General features: G+C 40.7%; 1 long non-coding RNA gene across 5 annotated transcripts in view; it reads right to left on the bottom strand.

Annotated features, from left to right (window-relative positions):
• Nucleotides 1-3690: 3690 nt before the first annotated feature.
• Nucleotides 3691-25102, bottom strand: part of LOC128106078 (uncharacterized) — a 94844-nt gene continuing 73432 nt past the window's right edge. Inside the window, exons 3-5 of one of the 5 annotated variants that reach the window (XR_008216590.1) lie at nucleotides 13808-14054; nucleotides 8416-9758; nucleotides 3691-5602 (exon numbers count right to left, since the gene is read on the bottom strand). This is a non-coding gene — a long non-coding RNA (uncharacterized LOC128106078). Of the gene's footprint in view, nucleotides 9759-13807; nucleotides 14055-25102 lie in introns of all 5 variants that reach the window. The other 4 variants (XR_008216587.1, XR_008216588.1, XR_008216589.1 and 1 more) reach the window with 4 other exon arrangements.

Here is a 25102-nt window from a genome sequence, read left to right as displayed (position 1 = left end):
TTGCATCCGTATTCAGGAAATAGATAATGCTGGATTAATGTATGCTGCTACTCTCTCTTTCTCCAACTATACAGTCCAGAATTCCATCCAGGTAATGGTGCCACATATATCAGGTGTGTTTTCTCACTCTAATTAATGTTATCAAAATAGTCCCCCACAGTCATATTCAAAGACCCGACTCCCAAGTGATTCTAGATTCTGTGAAGTTGACTACTAACACTATCACACCAGGAGAGTCTCTAGTAAGATTCAGATTTTGTGTCCACAACATTTACATGTTTTCTTATTTTCTGTATATTCTATTAATATATTCTGAGACTGCCTATTGCATGAGCTGCTTGCTTTTGGATCTTTGTTTTAGGAAGTGTTTCTGCAAAATAAACTATTCACCACTTGATCATCCCATGCTGTGGGCCTCTTGAAAAATACCTCTTAATGCATCCTTTGTTGCCTTGTTATTCTGTGTTCCTCATTATTTTTAGCAGTGTGAATTCATTTTGCCTGGTGTATCTCTGAGACTCTTATAAGGCTGCGGTTGTGTATTCATCCTGGGTGTCCTTAAAAAAATATGTCTTCTTTGCTTCCACCAAACTTACTGGAATGTTATGAAGCAATAGAGTTGAACCAAGAACACCTTTCAACTTGAATTTTCCCTAGCAGTGTGGATAGTACTTTTTCTGTATTCAGGAATAGTTGCGGGAGTCGGATCTCTTTGGGATACAATTGAGTGCCATCTCCAGGACCACTACCCTGTGGGAAGTGTTGAAATCCCAACAGATGCTAGCAGATGAAGTAGTGGCAGCAGTGGATTATCCAACAGAGGCAGCATCAGAATTCTCCATAAGGAAACCACCAAAGCTTCAGAGATAGGAGAGGCAAAACAAATCTGAGACAACATATAAGTTGTGTCCAATATATTGCATCGTACCTACACGTTGTTAAGAGATCAATTTCTTTCAGTCTTGAACTGAGTCTGATAAAGACAAGTCATCTTGAGTCCCTGACATCATCTTTTCCTGGGGAACTATGACACATTAGAGGACTCAGTTGAAAGCCTGCCTCTTCCAAAGGACCAAACCCTTGTCTTCATTAGAGGCTGTGTATGAAAGCTCAATCTTGCCCCTCGCATAGCAACAAAATGACCAATCCTACAAATGGGAGTTTTAGCTTCCAGTTTTAATTTCTGGCAACGTAAACTAATTTCACAGACTTTTTCTACACATTTCTCTATGCATCCAAAGGGGACTTTTAACTGGCACAGTCAGATGCAGTGCTGTTAGTCATTTTTCTATCACATTGTCAGAAAAACGATAACTAACTCTTCCATCCAATAAGTATTTATTTGCAGTTTAAGAAATCTGTTCAAAATGACATCATGAAATTTGAAGGCAAATGGATGGAACAAAAAAAAAAAAATCATCCTGAGTAAGGTACCCAGACCCAGAAAGACAAACACAAAAAACTTATGTACTCACGCATAAGTGGATAATAAATGTAAAGCAAAGGATAACCAGGCCCAGAGAAGCTCAGTAACAAGGAGGACCCTAAAAGGGATGCATGGATCACTCTGGGAAGGGGAAATGTGAGATCTCCTGTGTAGATGGGGGATGGGAATATGAAGTATTGGGATTGTTGAGTTGGGGGAGGGATGGGGAAAGAGAACAATAAAAGAGATATCTTGGTAGAGAGGGCCATTATGGGGTTAGGGAAATACCTGGTACCAGGGAAACCACCAGGAATCCACAGGATGAACCCAGCTAAGACTCCTAGCAATAGTGGAGAGGGTGCCTGAACTGACCTTCTCTTGTAATCAGAGTGGTGAATACCCTGATTGTCATCATAGAACCTTCATCCTGTAATTAATGGAAGAAGATGCAGAGATCCACAGCCAAACACTGGGCCGAGCTCCAAAAGTCCAGTTGAAGAGAGGGAGGAGGGATTATATGAGCAAAGTGGGGGTAAAGATCATGATGGGGAAACCCACAGAGTCAGCTGATTTGAGCTTGTGAGAGCTCACGGACTCTAGATCAACAGCTAGGGAGTCTGCATGGGACCAACTTAGACCCTCTGCAAAAGGGTGGGAGTTGTGTAGCGTGGTCTGTTTGTGGGGCCCCTAGCAGTAGGACCAGGACCTGTCCCTGGCACATGAGCTAGTTTTTTGCAACCTATTCCCTATGGTTGGATGCCTTGCTCAGCCTTGATGCAGCAGGGAGGAGCTTGGTCCTGCCTCAACTTGATATGCCATGCTTTGTTGACTCCCATGGAAGACCTTACCCTTTCTGAATGAAGAAGGAAGAGGAGTAGAGGGGGGAAGGGAGTAGAAGGGAGCTGGGAGGAGGGAACAGGAGAAGAGGAGGGAGGGGAAACTCTGGTTGGTATATAAAAATAACTAAAAAAAATTAATAAAAGAAATCTGTTCAATTGAATTAAAATGAAATTCAATAATGTTGGCAAATGGACATTAGTTATCATTGATTATTCTACTTTTCTCTTTGTACTTCTGTGATTTACAAATTGCCCATCCTAAATTTGTCTTAAGCTTCTAATCAAAAAATCATTTAGGAATAAAATAAGGAGCTGGAGATGACTCAGCAGTTAAGAGCATTTGCAGACGACCTGTGTTTGATTCCCAGCACCCATGTCTGCATGTCAGTGGATTCACAAACATTCCAGCTCCAGGTGATATGACTCCCTTTTCTGGCTTCTGGCTTCTGCAGACACCACACACACACACACACACACACACACACACACACACACACACACACACTTTAAAAAATAAACTTTGTTAAATTATAAAATAAAATATACAAACATATAATGCCCCCTAAGAAATATCAGTCAAATCGAGACCAATAATGGACACTTCTATTAGAAATGTTGGTTTACACCAGTGTTTTTCAACCTTGGCTGCAAGGTTTTCAACCTTGACTGTGAAAACATTTAAGAAATAGTAATGCTAAGGATGACCCCATATTAGCAATAGTGGAGAGGGTGCCTGAGCTGGCTTACCCTGATAATCAGATTGGTGAATACCCTAACTGTCATCATAGAGCCTTCATCCAGTAACTCATGGAAGCAAATGCAGAGATCCACAACCAAGCACCAGTCTGAGCTCTGGAAGTCCAATCAAAGAGAGGGAAGAGGGATTATATGAGCAAGGGGAGGTCAAGATCACAATGGCAAAATCTAGAGAAACAATTGAACCAAGCTCATAGGAACTCACCCACTTTAGACCAACAGCTGTAGAACCTGCATGGGACAGGACTAGACTCTCTGCATACAGGAGACAGTTGTGTAGCTGGGTCTGTTTGAGGGGCCCCTGGCAGTATGATCAGGATCTATCCCTGGTGCATTACCTGGCTTTCTGGAGCCCATTAACAATAGTCAGACATCTTGCTCACCCTTGATGCAGTGGGGAGGGGCTTGGTCCTGCCTCAACTGAATGTAAGAGGCTTTGCTATTCCCTCATGGGAGAACTTACCCTTTTGGAGGAGGGGAGGAGGGGTGGGTGGGGGATAGTGGGTGGAGTTAGGCTGATGGGGGGAAGTGGGAGGAGGGATGAGAGAGGAAGTTGTGGTTGGTATGTAAAATGAATTAATATTTTTTTTATAAAAAAAAAGTGATGCCAGGAAGTCAACCAAAAGGGTTCTTACCTTCCTGGCTGGCCCACAGTCAGGACAAATCTCTCTCACCCGCCAGTCCCAAGCCGCTTAAACCCAATCAAGTAAACACAGAGACTTATATTGGTTACAAACTGTATGGCCGTGGCAGGCTTCTTGCTAACTGTTCTTACAGCTTAAATTAATCCATTTCTATTAATCTATACCTTGCCATGTGGCTTGTGGCTTACCGGTACTTTACATCTTCCTTGTCCTGATGGCGGCTGGCAGTGTCTCTCTGACTCAGCCTTCCACTTCCCAGCTTTATTCTCCTCCTTGTCCCGCCTACACTTCCTGCCTAGCCAATGGCCAATCAGTGTTTTATTTAATGACTAATCAGCAACACATTTGCCATACAGAACATCCCACAGCACTTCCTTTTTTTTTTTTTTTTTCAAAAAGGAAGGTTTTAACCTTAACAAAGTAAAATTACATATAATTTGGGAATTTGGGCGTAGCTTCTCTTACTACTTCCTGCTGGAGGGGGACGCTGTATCTTATGGGGAAACAAAGAAAATTTTAGGATTATGGAATAGTCCATGAGGGTGTATCGTCTGAGCCAGTTGCCTTGAAACGGTTCTGGATGTTGGATCATCTGGGCCATGGTGTCATCAGAGACCTTTCAGGTAGTCTTGGCTGGTCAAACCTGATGTATCTTACTCTGGAACAAATCCATAGCCTCTTGTTTTCTGTGGAAACAAAAGAGACTCTTTTCCAAAGCAACATATCCTTACATCCAAATTTTGAAGTCAAGGTACCTTTAAAGTATACATTTTGACATAACTCAACAGCTTTTACAATCAAATGTTTTTCTGCAGTTAAAAGTCCCAAAGACAACACAATCCAGATTCTCTGTGTAATACTCATCTTTACGTGGCTTATTTTTTATATTAATATTACTGTCTCTTTAAAGACTTTATTTTTAAAACTATGTATTTGTTTATATAACTTTATATATCACATTTTTTGTCTCTTTCAAGCCTACATATATTTTACACACACTTTAAACTATTACATCTGAATCTGTCTTACTGTGAATCTATTGCCTTAAACTGCAGCAGCTGTGGCTGCTGGCTCCGCCCACCTCAGCTTCCCAACATGGCTACGTTTACCACCAGCTCTGGGAGCTATGTGGGTCTATGCTTTTATCCAAACAGCGTGTAGTCCAGAAACCTCCCCTGTTGCTCTGCACCAGCAAAGGCTAAATCCACCACGCAGCTCAAAGTGCCACTTGCAAAGGCCCCACTCCCGCCATATGGCAGGTTGAGCTCGCATGCAAGGAACCCACCAGTAGCTCAAACCAGCAGCTGCCGCTCATTTGAGAGAGACAATTAGGAACTGTTTTTAGCTCCGTTTTAGAATCCTTTTTCTCAGTTTTTAGGTGGAAACTCTTGCCCCACGTTGGACGCCATTTGTTGCTAGAGTTTTCCTGGCTGGCCCACAGTCAGGACAAATCTCTCTCACCCGCCAGTCCCAAGCCGCTTAAACCCAATCAAGTAAACACAGAGACTTATATTGGTTACAAACTGTATGGCCGTGGCAGGCTTCTTGCTAACTGTTCTTACAGCTTAAATTAATCCATTTCTATTAATCTATACCTTGCCACGTGGCTTGTGGCTTACCGGTACTTTACATCTTCCTTGTCCTGATGGCGGCTGGCAGTGTCTCTCTGACTCAGCCTTCCACTTCCCAGCTTTATTCTCCTCCTTGTCCCGCCTACACTTCCTGCCTAGCCAATGGCCAATCAGTGTTTTATTTAATGACTAATCAGCAACACATTTGCCATACAGAACATCCCACAGCAGGTTCTTACCTTATTGGCCTGAGATAAAGCCCTGCTTTCAGCTTCATGAGCTCCATAGGTGCTACTGATGATCATTTACAATATTGGATAGGTGAATGTAATCTCTATAGAGAGATTGCTGTAGAGAGAGGCATGCCTAGAGGTATAAAGGGAAAGATCAAGTACCAGGCAGAAGTTCTACAACTCTAGAGTCCAACTCACATCCCAAACATCAGATCTGTCTCTACAGCTAGTAGTTCTGGTTCCTTAACTTGGACCTCGAGGCTAAACCTTGGAATAAACAAATCCATTTCTAACTTGACATATAGTCTCTGTTCCAAGTTCTACAAATCATGCTCCCCCACTAAGCCTCCACCTAAACGTCCCACTTCAAAGAACTAGGCTCCAGGCATTTTCTGTTCAGACCAATTTTCTGCATCATAGAGTTGATACACTAATGAATTATGATGATGTATGCAAGCTTTTTACAACAACAATTGGCAAACAGTAAACTCACAATGCCATTGTTGATGATATTGATACTGTTGTTAGTTTTCCTCTCCTAGACTGTTTCCATTGATGCCTTACCTTATAAGAGAAACTTTCAGGCCAGCCACAGCAGCACAGTAGTGCCTGCTCCCTCCACCAGCTCTGGCACCATGGTACCCTCCCAACCTAGAGTTCCTTTGTGTTTACCCATTCAAAGTTTATTGAGTCTCTAATGTGCTATCAGTCCTGTGGCAGAACTGGGCTACATTAAGAAAAACTGTCACAGCCTGGAAAAACACCTCCAATACCTTACTTTATATCATACACAGAGAGGCAGAGATATGATTGTGAAAATATCTCTAAGTTAGGGTTACTATTGTTGTGACAAAACACCATGACCAAAGCAACTTGGGCAGGGCTGGGGAGGGTTTACTTGGCTTGCACTTCCATATCACTATTCATCATTGAAGGAAGTCATAGCTTGCTAGGCTGGATTTCTTACAGAACCCAGGATGACAAGCCCAGGGATGGCCCCAGCCAAAATAGGCAGGGTCCTCCCCCATCAGTCATTAATTAAGAAGAATGCTCTCTAGCCTGCTCTTATGGAAGGCTTTTCTCAATTGAGCCTCTCTCCTTTCAGATAACTCTACCTTATGTCAAGTTGAGATAAAAAACTATCCAGCACAACCCATCTAACCACTGCTGAATGATGTCTGCTCATCTATCTACCCCTCCGACAGAAGCACCATAGAGAAAACGCCCATTTTTTTCTTTACTCAGCTCTCATACACTGGTCTCATATTGGTGAACAGGTCTGTCCTCATCATCCTCATGAGACACCCCCTTTATTTTTAATACAAAGATATATTTTATTATAAAATCATGTTATGTGTGATTCAAAATCAAATATATACATGCCAAGTAAAGATCTGAAATATATTTCTCAAAATTCATATAACTTCTCTTGCTTCTAAATTCACTTTTATATGTTAGTTAACTACTGGATAACTCATATTAAAGTATCTTATTTTTAATTATGTCTGTTCATGTTTGTGCACACATGAATTCAGGTGCCTGTGAAGTCCTCAAGAGGGAATTTGATTTCCTGGAGTTGGAGTTAAATGTGCTTATGAGCTGCCTGACATGAGTACTAGAAAATGAATTTAGATCTGCAACAGCAGCGCATGTTCTGATATTCTTCACCAATGGGCTATTGTTCTAGCCCCATGCTACTAGATAATTCTACTATGAAACTTTATAGTACTTTCAAAATCATATCTAAAGTGGAGCTCATCTTGTTTCTCTCCAAACTTCTTCCTTTTGTTATATCCATATATCATCTAGTTCCATGATTATTCATCCAGTTATTCTAGACCAACAGTTGATGACCATAAATCTTCCATCTTCTGTGGTGGCTTGAATGAGAACAGCATCTACAGACACATATATTTTAATACTTGTTTCTCAGGTAGTAGAACTGTCAACTGTTTGGGAAGGATTAAGTGGTATGACCTTATAGGAGGAGGTATGCCACTTTGGGCTGGCTTTGAGATTTCAAAATCCCGGGTAGTCCCAGTTAATCCTCTCTGCCTTAGTATTGTGGGCCAACATGTAATCTTTCAGCTACTGCTCCAGCCAGAATCCTGCTGCCACATTCCTCACTGTGATGGTTATGGACCCCCTGAAACCCTAAGTCCAAATCAACTCTTTCTTCTACGTGTTCATGGTGTCTCATCACAGGATAGCCTTTTATGATCTAAGATTCTAGACACATGATATGCAGAATATCAAGTACATTCACATGTACCATATCATACAAGGAGCACACAACACAGTAACTTTATGTAAGTTGGAATGGATTGTGGCTGGAGTCAAAATTGTAGGATGAGGTGTCTATCCTTAACATAACTCTTAAAATCTCTCACTTGCTTGGTGACTTCTGTGCTGGCTAGTTTTCATGTAAACTTGCCATGGTCATTTGGTAAGAAGGATTCTCAATTGAGAAAATTTCCCCACCATTTTGGCCTGTGGTAAGGCTGTGGGGTTTGTTTCCTTGTTTGTTTGGTTGGTTAATTGGTTGGTTTGGTTTGGTTTGGTTTTTTTCCTTGATTGATTGATGGTGTTGGACCCGTCTCACAGGGGGGCAGTATCACCATTGGGTGTGTAGTAGTAGGTGCTATAAGAATAATATATATAAATAATAATTTGAATAATATAAATAAAAAATAATTTTCTTATCCTATAAGAAAACAGGATAAACATACCATGAGGAGAAGTCAATTAGTAGGCTTCCTCCATGGCCTCAGCATCAACCTCTGCCTGCTCTTCTGACTTCACTCAGTGATAAACTGTGACCTGAAAGTTATAAACTGAAATAAACCCTTTCCTCCTCACATTGCTTTTGGTCATGGTGTTTTATCACAGAAGAGGATACCCTGACAGAAACACCTTTCCTGTTGCATTTCCTCTGGGGTACCCTACCTCTCCAGTGTCGTGGTGATGTTCTGACCAGGATCTCTGGAAAGCAGGTCAAAGAGGAAACCAGAAGTTCATAGAGAAATAACGAAGATTTAAATTGCGCCATCTTTATAGTTTTGCCCAGTGTTCTGATAATCACTAACACCAAATACCTCCATGAGAAATAACTCTACAGCATTAGCAGAAAAGTCCACATTCCCTTTAGATGGTCCAGTGTAGTGGGAAGAACTTGATATGGTGATTGATACCGACAGAGTAGTAGTTTTTTGCTCTCACTTCATCCTGTACCTGTGCTTGATGGCAGTCTGAAAAGAGAAGTAGGAAGGATAAAAACTCAGGCAACATAAGCAGCAAGGGGAGAGCCATGGACTATGTGCAGTCTCCGTGGTAAAAGTTCCTGCTTTCAAGCGTGCTGACGTGAATTCAATCTTCAGGACCCACATGGTAGAAGGGAAGAACTGACAATGGCATGGGCCTCTGACTACCACATGGACACTGTGGGATGAACACACACACACACACACACACATATACACATATACACACACACATATATACACACACGTACACACACACACACATACACACACACACACACATATATACACACACGTACACACACACACACATACACACACACACACACATATATACACACACGTACACACACACACATATACACACATACACACACACACACACACACACACACACACACACACACACACACACACAAATTTCTTACTCCTCATTCCATACCCAGCTTTCCCCTTAATGCACAGTGGCACACCTGCATATGCATGCACTCTCTAAGGAGAAATTCTCTCTTCTAGCTTTTAGAGTCTAGACCTACGACACAAGTGTCTGCAGGTGCTCAGCCCTCGAACAAATGGAACCTCACACTCCACCTGTTTGGTGCAAGAACAATCTTATACGGGTGCCCTTCATGCTGTAGTGACAACCCGACATCCAGGCTCTCCAATCCCATTTCAAATCTGTACCACATCAAGGTCAGTATCTGTCTTCCGCCGAAGTCATAAATGCATTCTGCAGTTTTAAACCAAATAATAGCCCTCCCATCCAGACAGGGTATGACTTCCACATTATTGCTTTTCTTCTTCTTCTTCTTTTTCCGGGTCTATAACTACCTTCAATTACCGCTCCCTCCAGCGTCGGCGGCGAAGCTGTAAGGTTTTCAGGGACAAGCCTTTCCTGCCTACTGTCGCTTCCAGCTTTATTGTCAGTGACAATTTTAATTCATTTCATTTCTGTGTCACTGTCACTGCAACTTCTCTCTTCGACACTGTGCGGTGTCCCGAAGTTCAGAGTTAATGTAGAAACCTTTGCTTTAATAGAAAAAAAAAAATAACATTCTTTCACTCTTCCCTCTCACATTAATAGAGAGCGAGCCACAGTCGACTCCAAAATTCAGCAAAATAAAATTCCTTCCAAATGCCAAGGGACTCTTCACTGTCTTTTCAGAGAGATGGCAAGACAAGGATTATCATTTATGGGAAACAAATAAAAGAAGATTTTAGGAAATAGCTGGATTTGTCTTTTTTTTTTAGAGGCCTGGCTTTGGTTTTCTGTTTTGTCATGGATTGGTGAGACAGGTGACTTTAAAGGAAGGTTTTAATCTGACTCTCCCTCTCCTGTCTCTTGTCCCTTCGGAAAAATCAAAATAGAACTATTGGCACTTACTTTCCACTTGGTGATGCTTTAAGTTCGAACTCTGTGTGTGTGTGTGTGTGTGTGTGTGTGTGTGTGTGTGTGTAGGGGAGGACCTAGTACAAATGGTTCCTGTCGACAGTGGATGTAATCTCGTATTGAGCTGAGATGTACAAAATAGTCTCTGGGGAAGAGAAGGGTTCACCTCTGTAAGGTAAATGAATTCTTCCACAGCTTTAGGGAATGGTGAGATTGCTCTACTGTAAAGTGATGCCCCAAAGAGTTTATTATCTTTCCCCCATTTGTGGATCATTTGCCCTGACTTGATATAGAATCCAGTCAATAGTAATGTCTTTTTGGATTTACACAGAAAAATTGGATAAAATGTGCAGTACTTTGTTTTCATTTTGGCATCAATAAATATCTTATATCAAAAGCATAGAAAAAGGATAGCCTTTTTTTTCCCCTTTGGTTTTTTGAGACAGGGTTTCTCTGTGTAGTTTTGGTGCCTGTCCTGGATCTCGCTCTGTAGACCAGGCTGGCTTTGAATTCACAGAGATCTGCCTGGTTCTGCCTCCTGAGTGCTGGGATTAAAGGCACGTGGCACTGCTGGCTGGCAAGGATAGTCATTTTTAAGGGCTGACGTTTGTCTGTGCTCTGCTTCGTACCACAGTCTAGGTTCGAGGAAAGAGAGTTAGCAGAGTTGGCTTGTCAAGGCAAAGGAAGAATAAAACAAGAAGCAGAAAAGAGGAAAATATCTGCTTCCTGTTTCCCTTTGGAACAGAACTCGGAGATGGAAGTCTTAATACAGGACAAGGATGGAAGACGGAATCACACAATTGTAATTATTTCTGGGCAAATGACAGTTTGGGGTAAGGTAAAAATGTGGAATGGATGAATCATATAACATGATCTTTGCATTCTGTGATATATGAGTCAGAAAAGAACTGAGTGAATATGTCCTCCCAGAAATAGGGTCTTGCCTGGCAAATCCAACAGTGTAACTCCATTCCTTCTGGCCTATATCCAAGGATGGCAATTGTGGCTCTTGTCTCCTTATTTTTTTCCCAGAAAATGCATTAAGCAAACCCCTTGTGATGATAATAGTCAAGGTGCTTTCCCAAGCATTGATTCAGCAAATTGTACATTGGTGACTGGCAGAGTAACTGTCACTAAAGGTTGCCAGAGTCTCCAGGATTGAGCATTGGTTAACTGGTATAAACTTTCCTTTGTAGATTCTGTAATTTCCAGTAAAATTGAAATTCTAAGAAAAGTACAGTGCCATTTCTTTCCTGTCATCTTATAAATATGGTTTTGTCATATTTATTTTCTCCAGAAAAATTTAACCCCCATGTGGCCAATGCTGAAATTGTAGATTTCTCACTTCCTGTCACACTCATTTCAGAACGGCATCATTCACTGAGACATAGGAACATTGCTTTATGATGCTATGATCTTCACTCTAAAACACAGTGAGAAAGAAAGAAGAATTGTAGATACTGAATATGTGGAATTTTTATGAGCAATAATATTTGGAATAAAAGTAATCAAGTGTAAAGAGCAGTTGGCATTAATCAGTAAACATATTTTGGACCATAAATAACATAAAACTCTAAAGGGCTGGGATGATAGCTCAGTTTGTAAAATGCTTTCTGCATAAGCGTGAGGAACCAAGTTCAATCCCCAGTACTCATGTAAAAAGCTAGACACAGTCGTATGTGTTTTTCATGCCAGTACTGTGGAAGTGGAAGCATTGTTCACTCTGCATTTAGCAAAGAGACAGTAATGCTTTTTGCAAGGACCCTTGGGGATGAAATGAGAGGAAAGTTCACCAAAATGAACAGAGAAGACTATAAGTATACAGGCCGACCAGTCTGGAAGAGAGAGAGTGGGAGCACCCCCAGGTGTGGTAAAGGCATGTGAATTTTGACTGATTTTACTCTTAGCAAAGATGGACAATCATTCTAATTTCTTACTCTACCAGAAGGTTCACAACCTTGGAGTGGAAAGGCAGTATGCAACATGCACACAGAGACACTGAGGCCCCAACTCAGCCTTAGCAAAGAACCCACACCAGACTTGACACAAAGTGGAATGAGGCAGATGGCATGGACTCTGATGATGCACTTCTATGTAGAAGCAGTTGAGTTGAGCAGTTGAACCACAATGTTGGTCTCCTAAAATGAGATTCATGGGCAGCATTTACCAGTGGCTAAAAGAAAGAAGGTCAAATACTTGTCTCACCGGCCTAGTGAATGGCTGCTCAGATTGGTATTTCAATTTTATAATTTCCACTGAGTTGTGTTGAATGTGGAAATTAATTGTAAAAGAATAGGCATGTGTATGTATGTGGGAGAGTGTGTGCACACCATGTGCACACATGTGTGCATAAAGCAGAGGACAACCTCGCATATTGTTCCTTAAGAGCATCATCCACCTTTGAATTTCTGAAATGGGATCTCAGCAGCCTGGGGTTCACCAAACAGACTAGACTGTCTGGTCAGTGAAGTACAGGCATCCTCCCATCTCTGCCTTCCAGGCACTAGGGTTACAAATATACACTTCTCTGCCCAGTTAATTTTTTATAATGGGCACTAGGGATTCAACTCCCACTATAGGTGCTCATGTTTGCAAGGCAAACACTTTGGCCATCCCCTCCTCTCCCCAGTCCACCAGAGATTCAATTTTAATTAGAAAGTTACATAACTTATAACCTGGTGTGATGAAGACTAATCAGTAGCCTTGATATTTGTATCATCTGCTGTATTTTTATAAACTGCAAGGCAAGAACTACTCACTCTATTTTATTGATCATGAAGATTGGGTTTAAAGGGTTCAAGCACCTTGACTATGATCATTCTCCATGAATGGCTGGCCTCTTCTTTGCACCTGGGACTACGTACTCCGGGACCTCCACTCTCAATTCCCTCCCTGTGCTAGGCAGCATTGGCTGAGATGGAAACTGCTGCTCTTCTGCCAGCATGGTGGAGTACTCTCGACAGCATAGCAGGTCATCCCCGTGTACAGCATTGCTGCTGCTGTGCCGTAAGTCAATAGCAATGCAGCAGAGTTGCATGGGATCTTTATAAACAGGATCCCACTTGATGTTTACACTGAACTCCTCCAAGGTGTCACTACATGAAAACAGATGTCACCACCCATCACCATTTTATAGAAAACAAAACCAAAGTATTAAAAAGGAGGAGTGCTAGGAAGAAGAATCAGCAGGTAAGGGGTTTACCACCAAGCCTATGGACTTCAGCTAGATCCCCGGGTCAGGTCCCACTTAGTGAAGTAAGAGAACCACCTACCAGCCATTTCCATTGACCTCCGCAAGCACACTGTGGTATGTCTACACATGCCCATGCTCATGCGTGTGCCAGGCGTGTGTGTGCACACACTATATTTTCTAAAATTTTAAAATGGGGTAAGGAAAGGGATGAAGGCAGGGATCAAAAAGAGGGAGCTATCTAGTTTGATGAGAACCAACACCTTTTGACTTTTGGTTCAGTACTTTGTTTTCAACATAATAAAATTGTAAAAGAAAAAAATAAGAACCTTGATTGCACCTTCCTGGAGCTCAGACAGTGATTCAGTGTTTGTGCAGTGAGACTGAAAAGGCAAAGAGCGCCGTGTGTCTCCTCAGAATGCCAACAGACTATAATGGAAGCAGGGGAGCATGGGTAAATGTCAGCCAAGGATCAGTGGCTCTGTGAGGATCACTTACCTTTTCAATCCATATCAAAAATCCTGCATCCAAATTGTTAATATGTCATGCGTACAGATCAGTCCCCAGATCCATTAACAGCTTCAATGAGGCAGTGGCAGGTCTTCACGTCCAATGAGGATGATAATCCGAGCTTTTAATATTCTGTCTCCAGGCTGTTACTACAACATGAGGAGGACTTTTCTCACTTAGCTTTCTTCCTCCTCTCATATCTATGATCTCATCTCAACAGATGCCACATCAGTGTCTGGGGTATTCAAAGGTAAAACTTAGTTACTCACCCTTAGAATGTATTTTTTTGTGACCCTCAGAGTCATTGAGTCAGTCTATTCCATTTGTGAAATGTCCTGTAAGCTGTGACCTTCTCATTTTTCTCCACCACCCCCATTGATGTCTTCTTAGTTCTCATTTACAGTTTTCTCTTACTCACCCTTGACAAACACACACACACACACACACACACACACACACACACACACACACACACACACTTATTTTCATCTGTTTCCTGGCAATGTCTCCTACTTCAGTTATGTAAGACTGTTTCAACCAAAGTTGATACCAATAGAAAATTTTAATGGCACCATCTATCTCTTGTTTTAAAATATATCCAGTGTTGTTAAAAACTCAATTCCTTAGCAGGGCCCCCAAGGGACTCACATTGTGTTCTATTTCCCATAGCAGTCCCATTCTCATGCCCTTCTGCTTCTCTATCATTGTTCAATGCATCTTATGTCCTGATTGTTCAATCTGGTGTCTTTTCATAGTCCCTTGTCTTTGTCTTTATTTCCCTCCGGTCTTAAGTTCTCCAGCTTACTCCTTGGAAATAAGCTGGAACACTATGACTAACTCCTTAAGCATCGTCAGCCACATTAGAATTACCATAATACTTTGGCATGAAAGCCAAAAGCAGGAGCTTAGGCTGTGTTCATGGGAGGATCCTCTGTATCTAGATAGTATTTGTAGCCCATGAGTGGAGGATCTGTAGAAGTTGTTTGTCATAGGAGCCAGGTTCATGTAAAGGGTAAGTCCAGACACCAAGGAGATCTCCATTTAAGGGAAGTGATGTTGAACATACTGCACTGTGTGCTGAGATATTTTCTCCTAGTTCAAAGCAAACTTGAGCTCCTACTGGAATGCCTGGGAATGAAGACAGTTAAAAAGAAAGTTTCTTCACTGACAGCTCTAAAAACAGAATTACTAAAAACTAGTTCATGGATTGTCTGGACAAAGCATGTGAAGAAAACAGCACTCATTCCAGCACTTGGAAGCCCAAGGCAGCTGAATCTGAGTTCAACACCAGCCTGCTTGGCACAGAGAATTCCAAGGTAGCCATGGCTATATAGTGAGACCCTGTCTGGAAAAAAAAACATTTTTTTTTTTACATAGAGCATTTCACAAACTATATGGATGTACTGAAGTAGTTCTCAAGCTCTAGATGCAGCTTTAGAAATAGCAGTGTTAGAGATGTTCATTATGTGTCCTTCTGTGGGAAATGGAGAAGGAGAGAAGAAAAGGGCTGCAGAAGCCTTCATTGTAGCTAAGAATGAATATAAGGTTTCAGTAGCAGATATCCCTAAAAGCCACTAAGGAAAGAAAGAAGGGACATTGCCACCTGATGGTTCAAAAAGACTTCAAAGAGCCCAAATAAGGGCTTTCTTACAACCACTTAATACTTATTCATGAGGACTGCCACATGCACACACCATGCTCAGTGCCAAAACGATAGCAGAAAATAAGACAGGTATGAGGAAGTGAAGGTGGATTATAAGCCAGGACACAAACAAGAGGAAAAGGCCATTCCAGATATCAATCAATGCAGTGGAAAAAAAAAACAGACTAATGTGGTGGAGAGGTGGGGGTCATGAGAGTTCCCAGTGATGCCACTGGAGCTGAGTTACGTTACGGAAGTCATAAAGGAATCAGCCTCAGGATGATTTGGGGAGAACTGTCTGGTAGAGAGAAAAAGCAAGTCTCCAGACCATAAAGAGTAATAAACGCAGGCATTTCCAGGGTCCAAAGAATGTCAAAGTAGAAACTCCAGCAGGTGAGTGAGTGAGTGAGTGAGTGAGAACATGGCAATGGGTGACTCATGAAGATAAAAAGGCTCTGAATCATATATGAACTTAGAAACCATATTCAGGCTGTTGAACCTCCTTCTGTGTATAGTAAGAAGCTATTGGGAAGTTACAGCAAATAATCTGTGTGATCTGAAATGTATCTGTGTGTTTAACTATGGTTGCTCTGTAGCTGAATGTTTTCCTGTGTCCTGCCTGGCCTGCGGTCAGGACAAATCTCTCTCACCTGCTGGTCCCACAGCTGATCAGACCCAAATAAACACACATAGGCTAATATTATTTTTAAACTATGGCCATCACAGGCTTCTTGTTATCTAGTTCTTATATCTTAAATTAATTCATTTCTATAAATCTGTACTTTGCCATGTGGCTCATGGGTTACTGGTATCTTTACATCTTGCTTCTTCTGGTGGCTCTCTGTCTTCTTCCTCTCTCTCTCTCTCTCTCTCTCTCTCTCTCTCTCTCTCTCTCTCTCTCTGGTTTTCCGAGACAGGGTTTCTCTTTAGAATGTCCCACCTAACCTTATTCTGCCTCACCATTGGCCAAAAGGCTTTATTTATCAACCAATCAGAGCAACACATTTTCACAGGATACAGAATGACATCACCCATCACTGCTCTGCAGAAAACAGAATGTGCAGAAAATAGGAAGCAAGGGGAGATAGACGGAGATCATTATAACAACTGTGTCAGTCTTCCTGAAAAATGACAGGGGTGCTCAGACATCAGTGACAATGAAAAGGTAAAATATTTGGTTGAGGTGGGAAATAAGTTGCAGATGTGAAGGCAAAATTTGCTGACCTGTGGAATGTTGGGACGGAGAGAGTTCAGAATGAGAAAACGTTCCAATGACTCCAGCTAAAGTAACTTCTATAGACATGGCTGACTATTGGGAGGCGAGGAACAGAAAGCATGTAGAGGAACTATTAGAAATTGGAAGGGAGATATTCTTAAGTAATTGGAAAAGAAATTGAAAGCCATCTAGAAGTCAGGAGGGAGATCATGGTTTAAGTTTGGACTGTAGTTAAGTGGAAACAGCCCCATCAAAAAGGGGGGAGATTTAAGGAAGGAACAATATTTCACAACCTGATGAGAACCTGCTGGTTGCTGGGGAAACTAAGAGAGGAACATGTATCAAGAATGAATGGAGGAGCAAGAGAGATGGCTCAGCGATTAAGAGCACTGGTTGCTCTTGCAGGGGACAAGAGTTTAGTTCCCAGCACTTATTAAAGCTGGCAACCATCTGTAACTCCATTTCCATGGGTCCTGATACCTTCTTGAATCCTTGCAAAACACTCATATATATAAAACAGAAAATGAATAAATCTAAAAAGAATTTTTTAAGATTGAAGGGAATTACATGAGGACTAAATTGGAACAACAGGATTCTGGAACCAGGAAAAACCTGTCAAATTGGCACAGACCTTTTTCTTTCTTCCTGACATTTTCCTAACCTATGATTTTATAACTGCACAGTCACTGTGAGCCTTTTGTTGAAAAGGGTATTATTGTCTGGGTTCCCTTTCTGTAAATGGAAGTTGCTGCTCCACTATCAACTCGCAAATACCCAGCAACTGCTTCCCAAATAATTGACTCGGAGGCTTAATATTACTTATAAATGCTTGACTTGTAGCTCAGGCCTATTATTAACTAGCTCTTACACTTAAATTAACCCATAATTCTTATCTATGTTTAGCCATGTGACTTGGTACCTTTTCTCAGTGAGGCATTCTCATCTTGCTTCCTCTGTATCTGACTGGTGACTCCTGACTCTGCCCTTCCTCTTCCTAGAATTCTCCTAGTCTGGCTCTCACACTCAATCTCTTCCTGCCCAGCTATCAGCCAATCAGCTTTATTATTAATAATGAGCATAATCCACATCATTTCTACCTTTTTGTTTAATAAAAAGGAAGGTTTTAACCTTAATGTAGTAAAATTATACACAATAAAACAAGTTATCAAGTAAGAATTACGGTTAGTTACAATATCTTTTTGTATTAAGCAAAATTAAAGAAAATACTCTATCATCTATCTTATGTTTATGAGTCTAAAGTTTTATATCTAATTTACCTTTTGTCATAACTAAGGAAAACTGTAATTACAACTATCTAGTCTTCAACTCCATCAAAGACTCCAGAAGGATATAGTATTACCTGAGTAAACAGCAATTACATTGCAAGCAACTTCTAAATTTCTAGAAATGACAGAGACATCTGGCTGCCTGGTCAGTCACCCAAAGTTCTTCTGTAACATTGGGGCCATTGCAGCCCACTCATCTTGAACTTCTGTGGCAACTCCATTTGTAATTACAGGAATATTCTTTGGATGTTTTATGGTTTGAGTCTGAACTCTTAAGTATCCCTGATAGGCTTATGTTTTGAACCTTGGTCCCTAGCTAATATGCTATTTTGAAGGCTATAGAATGATTGAGCCACACCATTAAGTGTAGCTAGAGGAGTTATTTCTCTAGGAGCAAGCCTTTGCAGGTCAATAGCCTGGCCCTTGATTCCATTCTACCCACCTCTGCCTTGAGGTCTACACCATGTGAATAAGCATAATGCTGATGCTATGGTTAAAGCAGTGAGCTTATGATGGGCTGTGACTCTCCAAAACTACAAGCCCAAACAAATTTTTCCCTCCTTAAATTATCAGATATTTTGTCACAGTGATATAAAAGTAACACTAGGTAGAACTGAAAAACTTTGGAATTTCTCTACTCAATTTACAGTATCTGCGAAATTTGAAAAAGATAGAATGAACTTTGGAGCTAGCTTTCAGAAACTAATTAAGTAAATGAATAAAGTAACTTTTCAATTATAAAAAGTAATCTGTTAAAAATCTCCTAATGATGCATATAAGGTACAGTGCACAGGCTTCTGGGACAGGTGTGTCAACACTACACAAATACAACTTTCTCTAAGTCCAAAACAATTTGATTTTGCATCTGCATTAATAAAATCTGCTGCTTCTGTGGCTGAGTGCCAGGAGAAGATGTAGGTTGCATCAAAAGGGTTCTGGTATGTAGAATTGAATGTGTCAATGGGCAAAGGATATATGAAGTGATTCTACATTACAGCTGTTGTTAATCTAAGTCTCTGCAGCTGTGTACACAGATCACAAAGGTGATGCTATCATTGGTAATGGAGGGAGGCCTTATACACCAAAGAGTGAAACGATCTAAGAACAAAAATGAGATTGCTGATGTCTATGATTCAGAGGCCAACACTTTGCAGTTCTAGACATGGGAAGGGTAATGTGTTTGAATCTGTAAACCACCACATGGTAATGATGTCACGTTTGCTGATAACTTTCTAAACCAAATTCTGCTTTGAGAAAAATGGACACTAAAGTCCATCTTCATGATCACTAAGGCTGCTACACAAAGATTCCAAGACCCACATGACTAGGTCATAAGCTCTAAGATGCTCTGTAGTTTCCAAATAATAAAGTTCACTTCTACATGTTCATTGTATAAGTCAACGGTATCCAGTATCCCTATGAGCCCATGACTCTCATCTACTGCAGCCACCTCAGACTGATGCAGTGAACAAGTCTTTTAGAAATGACTCTGTCTTAGCCTCCCTCTTTCCTACCACCATTTGGCATGCTATCTCAGCCTCTAAGGCCTTCTCTAAACCTCACCTTCATTAAACCCATTCCAGAGAAGATACAGCACAGTCTTTAACCATGAGCATCTACAAACAAAGCTCATTTGTCTTCTTGCCCCACAATGCAAAGAGCCCTCAGAGAGGGAATCCCAGTGTCTAGGTCTGTAGGAAGGAAATGCACTCCAAGGGAGTACACGCCTGCACACACTACTATTTTTATAAATCATCCTCATATCCTGTTTATGATGGAGGAGAACAGCTTTTCTGGGTAAAGGCTGGAAAATGGTTATGATTACTAATGGCACAAACATTCAAATGCAATGCCTCACTTCTTCTCGTGTTCCCCTTTGCACTCAGTCAAAAGTCTTCTTAGACAAACCACTGCAGCTCTGTTCTTCTTACCCAGCCCTGGCAATATAAGAGGTCAAACACATGAAAACGAGTCTGGGCTCTGACTAATTTAACCAGGTTCGCAGGTTGCATTTGGTAAGAACTATACGCATGCTGTCTAGATGAAGTCTAGGGGAAGAAACACATGTGCCAGTCACACATCTTAGCATCTTGGGTTAGTTTATCTGTCTACAATCCTGCCTATCCCACCAGTCTGTAACTTCCTTGCAGGTTGAATGCTGACTCATTTCTTTATGATCCCAGTCATATTTAGGGCCTGGCATCCGAAGAACACTCAGTGCGTGAGACAAGCGCTCTTGACTGGGAAAAGGATTTTCCCATTTAGTTTTCTATTTATTTGCCATCCTTGCTCCAATGTAAAGTCTTCACTTACTACTTATTCTCTGTGACCCACTTACTCTCTGGCCTAGTGGACGGATTTCTCTGTTACTCTCCCTGCAAAGTCAGTTGCCCTCAGCATCTTTGCCTGCCTGCCTCCCTGAAGGTTCACTACAGGCACTACAGGCCACTTTCCACCTTAGTGTATAGTGCTTTCTTGTACAGTCTGGTTAAGATTGCTATTGTTGTTTTGAGACTGAGTCTCACTATGTAGCCTTGGCTGACCTGGAAATCACCATGTGGACTACCCTGGGTTTGCCTGCCTCTGCCTCCCAAATACTGAGATTAAAAGTATATGCCACCACACCCAGATAAAGGTTATTATTATAATTCCATTAGCATCAACTTTTATCCCTCTGTTTTTTTTTCCTCTTTTAATTACAAATAATGATTAGATAAAAGACGAGCACAGCAATCACTTTGGTTAACTGGGTCAAAGAGATCTCTTCCATCTTGTGTTCCTGTTCTGAAAACATAATTAAAGCCCTGACTAATTAGTATTAAAGTAACCTTAATTAACTAACCTAACTTACCACTAATCAAGGGAATGGGTCTTCTGAGAGATCGCAGATCATTTTCTAGGCAGTACACAGTATAAGTTAATATACATACACACCCCTATGGATACATTCATTTTTAAAAAATTAAAACTCTTCATTGTTGGGAGAGCAAGTTGGAGGTTACTTGCTTATTTATTTATCCTCTGCTTCTTCTCACAAAGAATTGGGCTCAGAGGACATTATCTTGCATTTGTATTACAGAGCTCTTGCCATGATTATGGAAGAAGAAGGTATTTAGCCTGCTCTTAACTGGCTCTGGGTCATTAGTAAGCCCATGATAATTACCCTACCAGAGTAATGCAGAGGCTTCCATCTCTGATTTGCGAATTACATATAGTGACTTAGCAGGAACCGGCTTCCTCTGTGGACTCCAGCTTCCTTGTTTCTAAGATGAAGCCAGAGCTCTCACTGTCCTCCAATCGTAGCATGCTTTGTTATTCTAGGAGGAAACATTTCTTGACTCCTAAATCCTCTCCTCTGCAAACCTAGTAGATGCAGCATCTGCTCTATAATTTAAGGAGAAATTTTTCTGAGTGCTCACAACTATTTAGCCCTTTTGAGAGGTTGCATCAGGTAGTCTTCAAGGCTTCCTAATGAGGAGGCAGAAAAGCAAACTGCCTCTAGCAGCTCATACCAGCAGCTCTGGTGACGATCCTTATTGAGCAATGATATCTGAGTCCCACACTCCAGTTCTGCAACATAAGGGTCTGTGCCATCTGCCGTCTGCCATTTGTCACTCGTATGCATGCATTTTCAAGTCTGCTTCCTCAGTACAGATTTGGAGTTAGAAGGTATCAGAGAGAAACATTATGAAGCTGAGAAGTAAGCACATACCATTGAAGACACCAAAGTGAAGGACCAGAAGATCCAGATTCTTCAGCTCCCTAATTTTCCTCAAGTGGGCCCTGCATAAACTATCCAGGCCACTCCTGAGTTTTCCATAATAAAAAAAAAAAAAATGTGTATCTGTTGAAAGCCTGGAACTTACAGTGGGAAGGTACAATGAAGAGCTAGTGTCTGAAGGAAGCTATAAACTCCCCCATTTGAACAAGCTTAGAGCAAGTTATTTTTCTTTCAGACTGAGACTGCTTAAAGGCAATCTGTGAAGAGCCTGGGGGGAGATGGCCGCCAGCACCCTCACAGCACAGAGTTGCTCTGCTCCCCATTGCTGGAAGCATCCTTGGAGATGGATTCATGACAGTTCTAAACAATGTAAATAATACCAGAGGAACATAAGCAGCCTTTGAAGCAGAGCTCCCCAATCTTCATGCTCTCCATTAGCACCTGCGCTGGTGCCAAGGCTGCCTGCAAAGTTGCTTCTTTGTCTTTTGTTGCTTATGCTTCATTCACAGTAGACAGATGAATGAACGGATGGTGAATGAATGGAAAGGTGCATTGAAGTATTTTCTTCCCTTTCCACCTAAATCAGTACAACTTTAACTCCTCTGTGTAGGGCCTTGTTTCTTCAAACACTGTTCACGAAGCAATTATCAAACTTCAGTGTCTGAAAGGATTACTCAGAAAAATTAATGATTATACAGATTCATGTTCCTATGTCTAAATAAAGACTCTGGTTTGACAAACCATCTACAAATACAGCAATGTAAATGGTAACATCATACACACACACACACACACACACACACACACACACACACACACACAGAGAGAGAGAGAGCAGAGGTTCAAAGTCGGCCTATACTTTCAGGAAAAATGCTGTATAAAGATGTTTGCTTCTCTGGTTTGTTGCTCCTATATCAGCATCTTCAGATTTTTTGAATTGTCATTTGTCTTAGTTAGGGTTTCTATTGCTGTGAAGAGACGCCATGGCCACAATAATTCTTATAAAGGAAACATTTAATTGGGGCTTGCTTACAGTTTTGGAGGTTTAGTCCTTTATCATCATGGTGGGAAGCATGGCAGCAGGCAGGCAGACATGGTGCTGGAGAGGTAGCTCAGAGTTCTACATCTGAATGCACAGGCAGCAGGAAGAGAATGCACACTGGGCCTGGCTTGAGCTCTAAAACTTCAAAGGCCACCCCCACTGACATACTTCCTCCAACAAGGTCGTACCTACTCCAATAAAGCCACATCTCCCAATAGTGCCACCCTTTATGAGCCTATGGGGGCCATTTTTATTCAAATCACTCCATTGTTGATCCACCTTGGGATTAGGTAAATAGAAATAAATGTCACCCAAATAAAAGAATCTCCTCTAGTTGCCAGAGCACAAAGGGTCATGACATAGTCTAATTTCAATACTCACTGTAAAAATGTAGTAACAAGACAAGTACAGTTCTAGCATAATGATAGATAGGCAAGTAGGTCAGTGGAACAGGTTGCAGACTTAAGAGGTAGATCTGGACATCAATGAGTAATTGATTTCAACAAAGATGAAAAAAAAATTCATTGGTAAACCAAATGATACTGACAAAGGATGATACTGCAAATAATGGACACTCCAATATGACAACACATGTCCTCATCCACCACATTAAAAACGAGTAATTCAAAATGATTAACAAACATACATATTAAAGGAAGCTACAGACTACTAGAAGGAAGGGTGGATGAGAACCTTTGTGATCCTTTTTTCAGTAAAAGATTCTTAGGCCAAATATGGTGGTACACACCTTTAATCCTGGTACTCAGGAAGCAGAGGCAGGTGGATCTCTGTGAGTTCCAATGCAGACGGGGCTACATAGTGAGGTCTATTTTAATTTTTTAGATCTAGATTAATTTTTGAATTAAAAAATTTAAAAGATAAGAAATAATTCTTAGATACAGTATCAAAACAGAAAAAGTAGATGATAGCTGGGCACACAAATGATAGATAGATAGCTGATAATTAACTATAGAGAGACAAATAAATGATAGTTTACATGATAGAGAGGTAGATTGCAGATGACGAGTAGATGATAGATAAATTATGATGATAGTTGACAGATAGATGATAGGTAAATAGATATAGATAGATAGATAGATAGATAGATAGATAGATAGATAGATACATGTATACATAAATACATACATACATACATACATATATATACATACATACATAGTTAGATAAACTTGTGATAGGTATAAAGCACATAATTATGTGTAAAGATGTATCATTATTAATTCCCATTATAAAAATACAAATCAATCACATTGAGATACCACTACATTCCTTTCAGAATGGTTATAATTTAACAGACTAATCACATCAAATGTTCACAATGATCTGGAAACAAAATGCTATTTCACCAATTAAAGACATGAACTTATAAATGGATAAGACACAAATAAATTTGTTGAATGAAAAAGACAGGCAACAAAGAGAGTGGAATTTAGGATTCCATTTACAAGAATTTTAGAAAATGAAGTCCAGTGTGCCCTGATAAAGAGTTTCTGAGACTGGGAGATGGCATAGAAGGAGGAGAGGTTTCTTTTAAGGGACTCAAACAGCTCTTTGGGAGTGATATGTATACTCATTATTTTTATCGTCACAATATCTTTATTCATCTATGATATATGTGACAAGACTCATCTAAGTATATACTTTATATGAAAATTATTCCATGTCAACTGTAGTTCACTAACAGGTTACACTGATAGTTAAAAAAGATAGCCATTTTTAAAGATAAGGAAAATGAAATTAAGAAAAAAATAATTTCCAAAAATCCAAGGTTAATACAAGAAAGAAAATATTGACACAGCACAATATCTGATTCCTGGTGACAGTTTCCATTGTTATGGAAATATAAATTCTAAACTCTGATTCAACTCAAGGGATGTGGCTTCATCCACATGGAGGACAAAGGAGAGCTGCTTAAGAAGAATTAGAGGATGGGCATGGAAGAGAGCCAATTATCTTCATATGCGACAGCCAGAGGATACAATATAACAGATAAAAAATTAAAAACAGGGAAAACAGGAGGGTGTAGGTTACTTCAGAATATGGAGGCAAATCAAAGAAATGCCTCAAGCAGTTTAAAGTTTGTACTTTTTGGGAGTGGGACTGGCCAGGAGTAGGGAGGCATTGTTATAGCTTGTACGCACATGATAGTCTGCATAGGAAAACGTGCATGCACACATATAACTTATGGTGCCCTCTCACTGTTTAGATTCACAAACTATTGTTGGAAGGTAATGTTCCATGAACACTTCATCTTTGTTTATAGCTCAGACATTATGACTAAATGACAAAGTAAGTCTAAATGTAAGTTAGAGAAAGTCAATTGCTCTGACTAAGATTTAAAAATCTATCTCACCC

This window comes from Peromyscus californicus, unplaced genomic scaffold (genome assembly GCF_007827085.1).
Source record: "Peromyscus californicus insignis strain IS unplaced genomic scaffold, ASM782708v3 Scaffold_9__1_contigs__length_137607984, whole genome shotgun sequence".
Classification (NCBI taxonomy): domain Eukaryota; kingdom Metazoa; phylum Chordata; class Mammalia; order Rodentia; family Cricetidae; genus Peromyscus; species Peromyscus californicus.
This window is presented reverse-complemented; position numbering and strand designations above follow the sequence as displayed.